This window comes from Protopterus annectens, chromosome 13.part0 (assembly GCF_019279795.1).
Source record: "Protopterus annectens isolate FY-2018-M chromosome 13.part0, PAN1.0, whole genome shotgun sequence".
In the NCBI taxonomy this organism is placed as follows: Eukaryota; Metazoa; Chordata; order Ceratodontiformes; family Protopteridae; genus Protopterus; species Protopterus annectens.
This window is the reverse complement of record NC_056747.1, coordinates 598,311,306-598,326,066: the sequence shown is the minus strand read 5'-3', so window position 1 is coordinate 598,326,066 and position 14,761 is coordinate 598,311,306.

The following is a 14,761-nucleotide window of genomic DNA, read 5'->3' as shown; positions in this document are numbered from 1 at the left end:
AAAACATCTCTAAAAGCTTTCCACATTCTTATTATTCATTTTGCTTTTAATATCTTCTCTCTCTCTGCATCTCATATATGAAAGCCTTGCCTTCAAAGATAATACCAAATTGATTTGTATTTATTTCTGTAAAATAAATTCCTACCATCTGTATATACAAAGCACTTGCATATGTCCTTATTCAATAACAAACCAGCTTTATTTAATTGTTTCCTCAAAACATGTACTTTGATAGGGAGGGATGAGCCTGATTAGTATTGCAGCCTAAACTGCAAACCAAAGACTGTTGCCAGGGTTAAATAAAAAAAAAGATTCCTTTATGATGAAAAGGAGAAAAAGGTAGAGATAGGTAATACAGAAAGTGTGGAAGATCACACTGTAGCATTTCTGGAGGTACTCCAAGAAGAATCATATGTATATTATTTAACAAACTAGTCTGTATAGCTTAAGTGCATTTCTATGAAACCATCAGATGAAAGGCAACAGCTGAAGTTTGGAGTTAACCAGTTTAAGGGAACAATTTCAAAACCTGTTAGATAAAAGAATGGCACTACAGGCTGAACCACAAACACGTCAACATCAAACAATAAAGATCGAAAAGTCTATGAAATGGCAAGGCAGAAAAGCTGGACAATCCCAAAACATATTGAAATATCTAAACATAACAAAGATGAAATCACTTGAATAGGAGCTAATAAAGTTAACTACTGAGTGAGAAATTTGATCAGTACACAAAAAGAACTGCAAAACTAGAGAAGATTCATATAATTGACAAAAGGAATGGGGCAAAAGAACCACAAAGGCATGTGTTACCTTGCACACACGTCTCTGCAGGTATCGAGAAAATCCTGGAGCAGGCAGGAAAACTATACAATATTCCATATGAAAAATGTGTTAAATCTGATAAAAGCTATTTATACAATAGAAAGTACAGCTAACCTAGGTAAAATAGCTGAAGGTAATTGAGTACAGTAGGCTTGTGAGAGTCACACTCTGGTTCCTGAGGCTCAAGCTACAGAGTGAGGAGGGGGCACAATAGTTTAAAATATGGGTTGTAAGAGAACACTGCAATAGTTACATGTATCAGAACAGCAAGAATCCCTCCTGGTTGCGATGGTGCGGGAGTACACAGAAAATGAGGGCTGAGGAAGGACAAGTAAAAGTAAACAACAGCAATACATATCCTCCAAGAGGCAATAAATGTAGAGCAAAAGGAACAAGATCATATACAATTCATGGATGGAGGAGAGAGACATATGAAAAGGGTGGTAACGTGATCACAGTAAAGTAAAGAGTAAATAAACAAGCAAACACAACATGAATATGCATGTAATGCAGTGAGGAGATGAAGTTTACCAAGAAGGAAGTGAGTAAGGGGGTGTCAATGGAGGAGCTGAGATGAAAGCAGGAGCATTGAAACCGATCTATGTCAGCAGAACTTACAGAGGTACAGGAGCTGCCAACAAATTCTGCTGGAGTGCAGAATGGCTCTATAAAGGACAGAATGGAACAGGAGATACAAATGCAAAAAGCACATCAATCGAAAATATGGAGAAAGCAGAAAGACAAATGCAAGAGGTGGGCAGCTTTGCAATACTGGGGAAATGATCATTTAAACAGAGGAGGAAGTCAATTAAAACTATAATGAATTGATGTTATTTTGTATATGTGACTTTAATGTGACGGGCAGAGGGAATCAAGGTTAGGTAACAGCAGTAAGCTCTAATGTATCCAAGGGGGAAATCAAGGTATATCACATTAAAATAAAGAGCCACCTTCTAAGGAATAAATGTACAAGCAATGGCATACTAATGCAAGGGCAGCGGGTGAGGTCCATCCTGGGTGCAAACAGTAAGGGGGTGCAGCCTTGTCTTTTAAAAGCTTTTCACATTTTAAATGTGAGAAACAAACTAATCCACAGCTGGATCCTTTAAGGATGTTCTTCTTTAAGAACTCCCTCTGTCTGTGCATTCCTGTGTGTGTCGATGCACACACCTGTTGCATACTCCATTTTGGCATTCTAGTGTTATGCCATTCCACACATAAGTTAAATACATGACATTTTGTGTGAGTGTGTGTGTGTGTGTGTGTGTGTGTGTGTGTGTGTGTGTGTGTGTGTGTGTGTGTATGCGTGTGTGTGTGTGTGTGTGTGTGTGTGTGTGTGTGTGTGTGTATGGGCAAATACATGCACCTGTTGCATACAATTTCTGCATGGCTTTTAAATACACAATTTTGTTGCTGTGTTTGAGCATAACTCTCAGATATGGACAAAGCCTTAAAAATGTGGGGCCAAAATCCCAATAATAGGGACAGATTTTAAATATCTCTTTTATAACCTTAGAAAGTTGCTAGAATAACAAGGTTTGTGTTAGCATGCATTTTCTGAACAAATGTTTGAAAACTCAAATATATGCCATTATTTAGAAACTTCAGATCTCAGTTATTTTCCAGAAAACCACAAGTTTTATGAGGAACAGACCAAAAATGTGAGACAAAAATCTGGACAGTTTAGAAATATGCAGGTTAATAAATTTCCTCAGACTAAAAACCTGCACCTTGGTTACAGGAAACAAGAGCCTGATTTCCATACAATTACCACCAAACTAGTGAAAGATGCGTTTTGGTACATTTTCATAATTGAGTTTCAGTGCATTTGCAAGGAATTGCAAGCTTCAGTGCATTTTCAAGGAATTGTGAGCTTCAAGGGAAGAGAAGTTTACTGCTGCCCATGCTAAGTCTGTTTTCAATGTGCATCTGTTTTGTTTAGCAAATAGTCATACCATGACAGGTAACATACTTGCTTTTCATGCAGGAGGCAGTGCACTGATTTTGGTTTCTACTCCCATAGCACATAGATGGATTGTAGATACTGTGGGAGTGCTGCAGTCCTGAGTTTGTACTCTTTTGGATGAAATGCCTAGTTACTTGGAACTTGTTGTTGGTTTGCCATCCATTCAATATTGCAATATTGCCAGCTTACATTTTTTTTAATTTAACATACTCAATTTATTGTTAAAGGGTAGCAACCAATGAATTTGTAGATGAAAGACTGAGATAACAAGTTGTTTGCTAGCAGCAACCTCTTCATTAGTTACAAATCTGTTTAATGTGAAACTATTCAGATGACTTTTACTTCTGCAGAGATTGAGTATATTGATTGGTATTGGTAGATTGTAATGACAAAAGTTTGAGTGGCTCTTTATGCTTGAACTGTTCTGAAATGGGCAGTTCTATAATTTTTGGGTCATACAGTTTGTTTCACTGCTTACTGGAAAAATGTTCACAAATACAAATTTAAAGCTTTAAGTTTTATAAAAAATGTTCATGTATATAAATGACCTACTTATCAGTCAAATTCTTTAATTGAGGCTAGCATCAAAGTTGGCTCATAGGGTTAAAATCCATCTCTTCTCTTTACAATGCAATATTTTTGTTTATCAATAAACCATTTCCACAGTGGAAAACAATCTACTGGTCTTGTTTCAAAATATGAAAAAGTCACAAAATCTCACCACGTCAATGGATGAAATCAACTCCTAGTTCAGAATGTAATCAAGAGGCAAAACCAAGGAGGTGGTAGACATGGCAGTTAAAAAATAACATGAATTTAATGAAGCATGAGCGCTTTTGCATTTCTTCCACAACGCTTCTTCAGATACAATAAAATAACATCCCAAAATACTTGTATTTAAGTCGCCATTAACCAATAAAAATACTAGGAGTAGTCACATGACATACAAAACAATCAGCTGACTCTTCAGTTATGCAAATCACCTGACCTAAACTCCAACTTGCAAAATCCCAAATAGCACATTCATCATAAAAAACAAGAATAAAACTTTCAGCTTATAATACAAAACTGAAAAACTGGTAAAATTAACATATTAAGTTCCTAACTAAAATATACTTGTATATTTATATATAACAAACAGTTTTCATACTATCAAAGGCATAATCATATTAATAGCACTCAGACACCCCTGATAGAAGTCATAAGAACTAGCAAATAAACACATACAAAGCTGCTCAGTAACCCCTTCAAGATGTAAACATAAGTCCTGCATCACTGTGTCATTTCTGTTTAAATTTCTACATCCTTTCCATATAAAAAACAATGTTTGTAAAAAAAATATACTTATATGCTCACCCCCATGACTTCCACTTAACACAACTTAAGACTAATTAGTAAATATGTCCATTTTAAATGAATCTACATACACATGCCATTTCAAAATCAAGTTAAACAGTCTGTGCATGTAAATCTACTCAACAATAGTCTTTTGCATATAAAAAACAGCAAAATAAGTAAAAAATACTTATATGGACACCCCCATGGCTTTACTGAGAACATCTTGTCATAAATCAACAAGTTTATCGGTTGTAAATTAATCGGCATTCTAATGCTTTTTCAAAGTCTGCTATTACAGTTTGTGCAAACAGATCTGGAAGACACGGATCAGCTCACAGAGCATAAAGTACCTTCCTGTTATCCAACTTGCTCATTGCACATGAAAAAAGTTCTATGCTAATTTTTTACTCACTAAAAGCTCCACTTTCATGCATAAGTTTCTACAAACCAATTGTTGAATGAGTGTAAGCTTCCTTAGGTATAAAACTATCTGGGTTGTAAACAGCATTCAAAAGGTGAGTCTCTCTGTGAATTACAAGATAGCTAGTGTAATTAGTGCCCACTAGTGGTCAATGACAAATATGAATCAATCTCACTGAGCTAACTGAAAAAATGCTCATATAACGCAAAAAAATACTTGTAAATAAACTAATGAGGAAAAAAGAGAACGCTTAAATTACAAAGCTACATAAAAAATTCATAGGCAAAAATATAATTAAAATGTCTAAACCTAGACTTTAAATGTATGCAACAAATACCTATGTGTCCAATATGTACCTAAACTACAGTGATATAAAATGGTGAAGCAAATGAATACAATACTGTGATAAGCCATAGGTGCAGACAAAGATGGATATACATGAAAATAAACTAAAACATAACATATATCTCAGTAAATACAGGGAATCACCTAATACGTGGTCTATCTGCTAGAAAAGGTTTCAAGCAAACACTCTCATTTAAACCATGTTTCCTGTCAGCTTGTAACCTAATAATCCATTTTTGTTGCTCTTGTTCTGTTTTGTTCATCATATTCCCCAATCTCATATTATCATTCAACCGTTGTAATACTAAAAAACTAAAACTATGTGCTGTGTTAGTGTCATGTACATGCTTGGCTGTGACCACTGTAAGATCTTGTTTCTTAATTTTGTATGCATGCTCGCGTAGCTCCCTCAACATTCTGTTTTTCCTACATAAAAACTGTAGCATTCCCTGCAGATAGTAAGGTAAACTACATTATGTGTAGAACAATCTGCATAAAACTTATATTCCTTCCCTGTATCTGGGTGTATAAATGTGTCACCATTGAACATATATTGACACACACAAAAATTTCTATAGCTATAATTTCCCTTCCTCTGAGAAATCTGTTGTACTCATTGCCTTGATTCATTATAAAATCATTTGTATTTCAAGGATTTGCTATTTTTATAAACTATTCGTGGATGGGTGATCACTCATCAACTCATATATATGTTCATTTGATAATAAGATGTGTCAATTCTTCCTGATAATGTTCATAATCTGCCTATTATCTGAAGTATATGTTGAAGTCAACCGGTTGATATTTGGTACCTCAGTGGTTGGGGGTACCCTACTGCGTGGTTTGGAGAAGTGAGGTTTGGCTCTCCCTTCCCTCTCCTTCTTAACCTTAGTGGCATATTTTTCACATAAATCTGACAAATATCCTCTATTCATTGAGTTGTAACTCCTTGAAAAACACTATCTAGATGTTGATCATCACTAGTAAGGAAGGAAGATCACAGAAATTGCGCCAGAGTCACCTTCTCAAATACATGTGGAGGGTGCATGCTAAACCTTAATATTAGTCCAACATTTTTCCTATGTATTTCCTATGTATTTTAGTTTTAATGATCCAACAATGGATTTTAATGAGGAACATAAACACTCGTATTCTAATAATAATGAGCAAGCTACTACATTTAAGAAACCATCAATTTTATGGCCACAACAGTTTTTTTGTGCATTTATATCACTGCAAACATTTTGTGGATGATATTTTTTTTGATTTGGCAAGGAGAGGATAATACTCTAGATGAATTTTTGGTGTATTTAGAACACACCACTGACTTTCTTAAATTCACCATGCAGAAATCAAATGAGAAAAACGATTTTTTGGACATACACATATATCTTGAAACAGGTATCATATATTTATTTTTCCCCATCTGAATAAGATGCCCTGAAAAAATATTCATGGTTTTTAATAACTGCAACAAAAGTCTGTTTACTTTTTCACTGAAATGTAACTGATCTATTGAGCACATAGTGTTATTACCTTAATCCCTTTTAGATATCCCTGTCTTCTTAGCCAGGCATTAGAAACACTGAGTTTTGTAAATTCATAATCAAAAAAACATGTCACAGTGGAATTTCACAAAATGGAAACTTTATGGCTTCCATGTTCCATAAAACCATTTCTTTTTTTTCCTTTATCTTTTAAAATAGTAGTTAGCAATTTTGATTCCAATAGAAAAGGTTTAATGAGAGATTTGACTCTCTTTTTCTCAAACTTTACATTTTATTGCAAATGTTTGTTCATATCTTAGTTTCCCCATACCCATCAAAGTACTTCTACATCCCTTTTTTGCATATCCAAAGCACTCATACATTTATAGATTGTTACTAGTCTAATGACCAGGGTAGGGGACTTTTCCCAAAATAATTCTGATCTTCTGTATCCAAATAGGACCTTAAGATCCAGGGACTTATAAGCTATGTGTGAATTAAAATCTGTCCATCCTGTCTGTGAGGCGAACACCTAAAGCATTCTGCCAAACCAAGCGTTTGACTCATAACATCAATCCTATTCATGTTATCTTGTACAAAGATATCATCTCTATTACCATTTTGAGCACTTTGGCTATTTTCATCTTGCTCCTCTTCCATTATATGTGTGAAAATTTCTTCCCTAACACTTTTCAACTACAAATTTCTTATCTCTTCTACCATACTTCTGGCAGTTGTTTCCTTAGATAATTCTTGTTTTATACTGCTTTCAGACCATAACAATGGTCATATATCATTCCCAGTCTCCATATCAGACTTGTTATCCTAAGAAAGTTACATTTTTTCTTGATATAATAGGTTCATAGGTTCATAGATTCATAGGTAGGTACTAGGCTATCTGCCCTAGGGCATTTATAAGCCTAGCCAGAGTATGTCGGCTTTCGCTGCCCCACTGATTAATTAACTGATCCTCTGTCAAGTAGAGCCAATGAAGTAATCCCAGGAGTGCATTTTCTGTTACCCATCCACTCTTCAAGGTTTTTCTTGAAGAGTGTTAGTGAGGGGCTCTGCCTGATGTAATTTGGAATTTTGTTCCAAAGCATGGGGTGTCTCTGTGACAGGGATCGATCCCTCCAGCATGTTCTATTTATTGTTGTGGTGAGGTTTAGCTCACTAGAGCACGTGACTCGCAGTGACTTGGATTTCTTTAGGTGGAGCATGTCCATCAATTCTGAGTTGGACATGGCTTTGTAAGTCAGGCAGAGATCACCTCTGAGTAAGTGATATGCCACTGAGTACAGCCAGAGTTTTTTCAGTCGGGCTGCATAGGACATATGTTTGAGACCAGTAATCCTCTTGGTGAGGTACTTTTTGGTCTTTCCAACTGTTGGAAGTGTCTTGTGAGGTACATCCCAAATGGGGCATTGTACTCTATGATGGGTCTAATGAGTGACGAGTAGAGGGGCACTATAACCTCTTTATTTCTAGATGTGAACCCTTTAGTAATTAGATGGGCTACATAGAAGGATTTCCTAACTACTTTAGCAATATGATTGTCAAAGGAGAGATTACTGTCTCCCTGAGTCCCCAGATCTCTTATTACCTCTTCTGTATTAAGGGGGCTGCCACCTATGTGGTAATTTGTGGGTGCTTTGTTTTTCCCAAATGGGATGACTATGCATTTTTTGGCATTTAGCTTGAGGCCATGACTTTGACACCAGGTGTCCATCTCAGTAAGGCCCTTTTGGAGGATGTCCATGTCAGCCGGAGAGTCAGTTATGGCTCCCAGTTTGCAGTCATTGGCGAACTTGGTTAGACATAGTCCTCCTGTGTTTGCCTGTACTTCTGAGAAGTATATGCTGAACAGTAGGTGTCCCAGGACTGAGCCTTGAGGGACACCACTTGTGACTTGGTTTAGAGTCAGACCTGGAGCACACTATTCTTACCATGTGAGTTCTGTCTGTAAGCTAGTTGGCAACCCATCTCGTGACGAAGGGGTTTATGTTCAGGCTGGTGAGTTTTTCTGGAATATCCAAGTGGGGAATGGTGTCGAAAGCCTTGGCGAGGTCAAGGTAGGCTGTGTGAACCACCTTTCCCTCATCTATGGCCTTGGTGACTGTCTCAAAGAAGTCAACCAGGTTTAGTAGGCATGATCTGCCCTTAACAAAGCCGAACTGGGTCAGGTCAAGTGGTTGGAGGTTCCCAATGTCTTTGTTAATGAGTTCCATGATGATGCGCTCCATAGCCTTGCAGACCAGGCTAGTTAGGCTTATGGGGCGATAGTTACCAGGGTCAGTTGTGGCCCCTCCTTTGTGGGGAGGAATAACCATTGCTGTATGCCATTCTATGGACATGTAGCCTGTGGAGAGGCTGAGGTTGAACAGCGTGGTTAGGTGGGGGGGGGTAAGTTCGTTCTGTAGTTCATGCAAGACGCAGACTGGGACACCATCTGGTTCCATTGACGCTGTGTTTATGGCTTTTGAAAGGGCTGTTTTCACCTGTGCGTCTGTGATTTTTGGGACACTACACTTTTTCTGTATTGTTGTGGGCCATTTTGGAGGTGAGAGGGGGGTGAAGTTTGCACTGAATCTATCTGCCAGGATGTTGGCAATATCAGTAGGTTCAGTATAGTTTGTGGTATATTCTGCACTAGTTCAGTGCATATCTGCGAGTTGCCACTTAGATTCTTAACATAGCTAAAGAAGGCTTTGTGGTTTTCTTTTGAATCCTTGGCTATTTTTATTATTTTAGCCTTGGATGATTTCATGAGGGACCTCAGTTTCTTACTGATACTGATCAGGGATGTCTTTCCTTCTTGGGATTTGCTTTTTTTCTGAACTAGTTTCCTCCTTCTATTGTATAGCCTGTTTATTGCAGGGGTCCACCAAATTGGTTTCCTTCTCTTAGAGGAGTGAGTCTTGGTTTTGCTAGGGATGGCATGATCCATGCATCCTTGTAGGTGCTCATAGAGTGCATTTGTAAAGGTTTCTGCATCTTGGGCAGCATTATCCTTTCGGGTAGGGGCTGTAAAACTTACCACCACTCTCTTAAGTAAGGTGAAGTTTGCTTTAGAAAAGTTTTTTACTGTGGTTTTCTTAGTTGGGGGTGGTGGTGGGGTGTGGACATCCAGAGTGATTAGTTTATGGTCTGATCTAACCAGTGATGGGTTGACCTCCAGTGTGGAACACCTGTCACCCATGTTGGTGATGACTAGGTCGAATATGTTTTCACCTCTGGTAAGGGAGTTTATCTGCTGATTCAGGGCATTTGAGTTGATGCATTCCAGGAAGCGCTGGGCCTGGGAATTTGTACTCGAGTAGTTTTCCCAGTGAATGGTAGGGTAATTGATATCACCCAATATCAGGGTGTTTGGTAGGACCTTCATGTTTTCCAGTGTCTCCAGAAAGGTGGAGTGGTGGTCCTGGGTCATGGAGGGTGATCTGTAGCAGGCCACAATTTGCATTGCAGATTTGCCCAATGTTAGTTGCACATGGATAATCTCAGAGGTATCATGCTACACCACTAACCTGGAGGTGTAGGTATCCTTGATGAATATGGATACACCCCCTCCTTTTGTGTTTTGGTCCATGTTCTATGGCCGAAACATGTGGTATGAGTTGTAGCCCGATAGTGCTGGGGAGCTCTCTGGAGCCTTGAACCAGGTTTCAGTTACTGCACAGATGTCGACGTTCTCCATACTGAGGAGTGCTTCGAGTGTGTGCATTTTGAGATTTAAACTCTTGGCATTGAGTAGCATAACCCTCAGTTTTTTGTTAATTGTGCTGTTTATGTAGGTGGGTTTGACTTTTGAGCCTTGCCTAAAAAAAGGCACTATGAGGGCAGCAAGAGCGTTGGCCAGTATTCAAAAGCCTAGGGGTGACAGGTGCAAATGTCTCTTGCGAAGCAACGCGGCTTGTCAAGCATATCATTCTAGGCTGACAGACACTAGATCCCCTTTGAATGACACCAAAAGCTTAGCCAATTGTTGAAATTGATCATTTTTTCTTTATACTGAGGTATCATTCTTGGTGAGGGCAGGATGCTACTCAGGGTCAGGGTCATACCAGCCTGGGCTAAATGATCAGAGAGCTCTTCCATGTCCTTTTCATGTAGTCCAGGGAGGTACGTCTCAGGTCATTCACACCAACATGAAGAATGACAAGAGTCCTATTTGTACTTGTTCTAGAGTGACCTGAGTGCTTGTGTTATGAGGTGGATTCTGGCTCCCGACAGGCAGCTAACAGTAACCTTCTCCTTGTCCAGCCTAGTGAGTGGGACATCAGTGTGCCTGACTATAGAGTCACCTATTACTAGTGTGTTAGGTATGTTATTTTGCCTTAAGGGCTGTGACTGTGCGGCACACGTATATTGTGTTTTATGTGTTATCTGGTTTGTAATGGGAAGTGCAGGTTGTTTGGATGTCTGCTTAGGAGGTCTCTGATGCTTTTGCAGCTTTTTACTTAGAACCTCCGAGTATGATTTTGTGCATTTATGTGTATTCTTCGCCAGTGCTGTTTTAGCAGGTCAGGTCTGTGTGCGGCTGGAGTTGTGGTGCAATTGTTAAACTTCTCTTCTTGACTGTCTGTTCCAGTCTTGGGTGGAGACAGCTTAGCTTCCAGTTTGGCTGTATAATTGCACCTCTCACATATATTAGTGTTTTGTGGTAGGAGGAGAGAGTTGTCTGCGTACATGAGGCAGTTGTAACATTGCCTCAGGATACCCAGATTCACCAGCTGGACTGGAGAGTGCACCTGAAGTTGCCCTTTGGTCATGCCTGAATAGTAGGGTGAGCTGCTTAGTGACTTGGTTGGTGAGGGGTGAATAAAGAGCCTTGCCCTGCTGGGCAATCAGTGTCAGGGTATATTAATGCTTGCTATTAGGTCTGAGCAAGTGCTGGGCTGTAAGATGCTTTTTGAGTGCTTAGGTTGAGAGTTAGACTAGTTTCAAGGGAAAAACTGAAGAGTAGACTTAGTGGAGCCGGGAATAATTTAACCGAAGCTAACTGGCACTGCCCGGTGCACAAAATTGTGCAAACGTGGTTTTTATAGTAGGGAAATGAAAGAGATAGAAATTAGCCCAAAGTGGCTAATAAACTACTAATGTCTGGGCTGGAACCACTCCTCCAGGGACAGACAGGTTGCTCAAATCTTCCTTCTCTCACAGGTGATCACAGAAACTTCCTTCTATCCACATAAGGTATTGGCAACTCAGAAACTAGTATCACAGCCCTGAATTCAGCACTAGCCTGAAAACTGGACTATAATAGCTTAGAAAGGTGGGAAACAAGGAATTTTGTTTTGTTTTTTTTGAAAAGATAAGGCAAAAACAGTAAAAAATACACTTAAAACAGCTTTAAATGACTACAAATGATCAGAAAAGGCTATCACACATTAGTGTGTAGCCTACAACAGTTAAACAAATTATATAAACAAAAAACTTTTTAAAAGTGCAGACAGTCAAATAAGTACTATATGTGAGAAAACAAGCTTTTAAATCACAATAAATGCTGGAAAATCTGAGTTTAGGTGGAAAACAGTTAAGTACAACAAGAAAGTACAGAAAACTGATACTTAATCACTCCAAAGTCTCTCTCCTAAGCTAGAAGGATTGTATCAGTTTAAGGCTTCATGCTACCCAGTAGGTTAGTTACAGGAAAGATGGGAAACAAGCACAGATGTGGTCTTTTAAACCAAAAAGTTGAAAGAGATGGACAAACTGTCCAAATGGTCAATAAACTACAATTTCTGGGCCAAGAACCTCTCCTCTTGTGGTAGACAGGCTACCTAATGCTTACCACTCCCACTGATAAGCTAGAAGGCTTTCCTCCAACACAGAAAGGCTTGCAGGGCTCAGAAGCTTACCAATAGTCCTGGATACAGCAACTCTGTATCTAGACTAGGCTAGTTACAGGAAAGGTGGGAAACAAGCGCAAGTGCAGCTTTTAAACCGGAACATTAAAAGAGATGAAAAAAACTGCCCAAGTGGCAAATAGCTACAATTTCTGGGCCAGGAACCACTCCTCTTGTGGTAGATAGGCTACCTAATGCTTACCACTCCCACTGATAAGCTAGAAGGCTTCTCTCCAACACAGAAAGGCTTGTGGGGGCTCAGAAGCTTACAAAAAGTCCTGGAATACAGCAAATCTGTACCTGGACTAGACTAGTTACAGGAAAGGCAGGGAACAAGTACAAGCATAGGCTTTTAAGCCAGCAAGTTGAAAGAGATGGAAAACTGCCCAAACGGCCAAATAAACTACAATTTCTGGGCCAAAACTCACTCTTCCCGTGGACGATAGGCTACCTAGTGCTTACCACTCCCACTGATAAGCTAGAAGGCTTTCCTCCAACACAGAAAGGCTTGGGGAGCTCAGAAGCTTACAAAGAGTCCTGGATACAGCAAATCTGTACCTTGACTAGACTAGTAACAGGAAAGGCAGGAAACAAGCACAAACACAGGCTTTTAAATCAGAAGTTTGAAAGAGATGGAAAAGCTTCCCAAACGGCCAATAAACTATAATTTCTGGGCCAGAAACCACTCCTCCTATGGTAGATAGGTTATCTAGTGCTTACCACTCCCACTGATAAGCTAGAAGGCTTCAGGCTTCTCTCCAATACAGAAGGGCTTGGGGGGGGGGGCTCAGAAGCTTACTAACAGGCCTGGATACAGCAAATCTGTACCTGGATTGCACTAGTTATAGGAAAGGCGGGGACCAAACGCAAAACGGGCTTTTAACCAGACAGTAGAAAGAGATGGAAAAGCTTCCCAAATGTCCTATGAACTACAATTTCAGGGCCAAAACCCACTCTTCCCATAGTAGATAGGCTACCTAGTGCTTACCACTCCCACTGATAAGCTAGATGGCTTCCCTCCAACACAGAAAGGCTTGGGGGGGCTCAGAAGCTTACCAACAGTCCTGGATGCAGCATCTGTATATGGACATGACTAGTTACAGGAAAGGCAGGAAACAAGCTTAGAATGTTTTTTTTTTTTTTTTTGTTACAGAAAAGCAGCTAAAACAGCAGTAAATACAATTCAAATTGTTATGCTGGCCAGCACAACCGAGCGTGTAGCAACACTATGGCAAATACAGTTCAAATAAGTGCAATTAAATTAACAAATGACTGAAAAACAAGTGCAGAAGGCAGTAAATTAGAAGGCTACTAACAAGCAATAATAAGTGCAGAGTAAGAGCGACTGAACAGATAACAGCACACAGAAGAGCAACTAAGACAGTTACAGTAAGAGCAGATGAATAAGATATATCATTTTTTTTTTTTTTTTTTTTTTTGTGGGGGGAAGGAACAGAGCAGGATTAAGAGGCTACAGGGGTTGTCCTTCCCAAATGCTCTCTTTGTACACAGTAGGAGTGCCTGAAATCAGAATATGATCTCACGGCACTCAGTTGAGTGAGTAAATGAGATGGGCCCAGAAGGAGTATCCAAATACAAATCTACAAGAGAGGCGGGCAATTTCAAAGCTACCAACATTAATACCCAAACAAGAACAGGGAGGTCGGGTGGGGAACTAACTGTAGAGAGACAGCCACAACTTCAGTTGAGTTAATATTCAGTGAAAAACACAAATAAATAAATTAAATACAGTACTATATGCAAAAGAGCAGATAAAAGTGTACTTAAATTAACTTATACGTCCAGCTGATTTCAGGTAGATGTTAGCCGACCAAGGGTCTGATATTAAGCAGAGATAACTCAAAATGTACCACTTATATAAGGCAAGACATGATGTCAGTGATGAGCTGAAACTACCCCCCACTGCTATCAGTGGCTACACAGAAATTCTAAAAAGTACTCTGTAGAGAGACAGCCACAACTTCAGTTGAGTTAATATTCAGTGAAAAACACAAATAAATAAATTAAATATGGTACTATATGCAAAAGAGCAGATAAAAGTGTACTTAAATTCATTATATGTCCAGCTGATTTCAGGTAGATGTTAGCCGGCCAGCTATGGAGAAGTTAAAATGTGTAATGATTTTAACTGTTTTTTTTACTAATTATAAGTTTGAACTTACTTTTACTGTACACTTTGTTTTTTTTTGTATTATTAATTTTCTTGATGCAAAGATTTCAAATGACCGGATGATAGTTCTTTTCAAATTTGTATTCATAGGAAAGAAGTTTTTAAGAATAATGTTTTTGTCATATGATAGTTGTAACTCCTGTCATAGTCTTAACAATATTCCCAAAGCAAAGTACATGAGAGCAAAACATATATAACACAAGGGTAGCTGTTTTTTTCCTCCTATCAACATTTGACATGGATTTAAACAGAGAATGTATGATAAGAAACATTTAGTTACAGTTGTTCAGGAGATTTCAGAAGTAGAATGTGCTGGACGTTTTGAGATACAGGGAGATA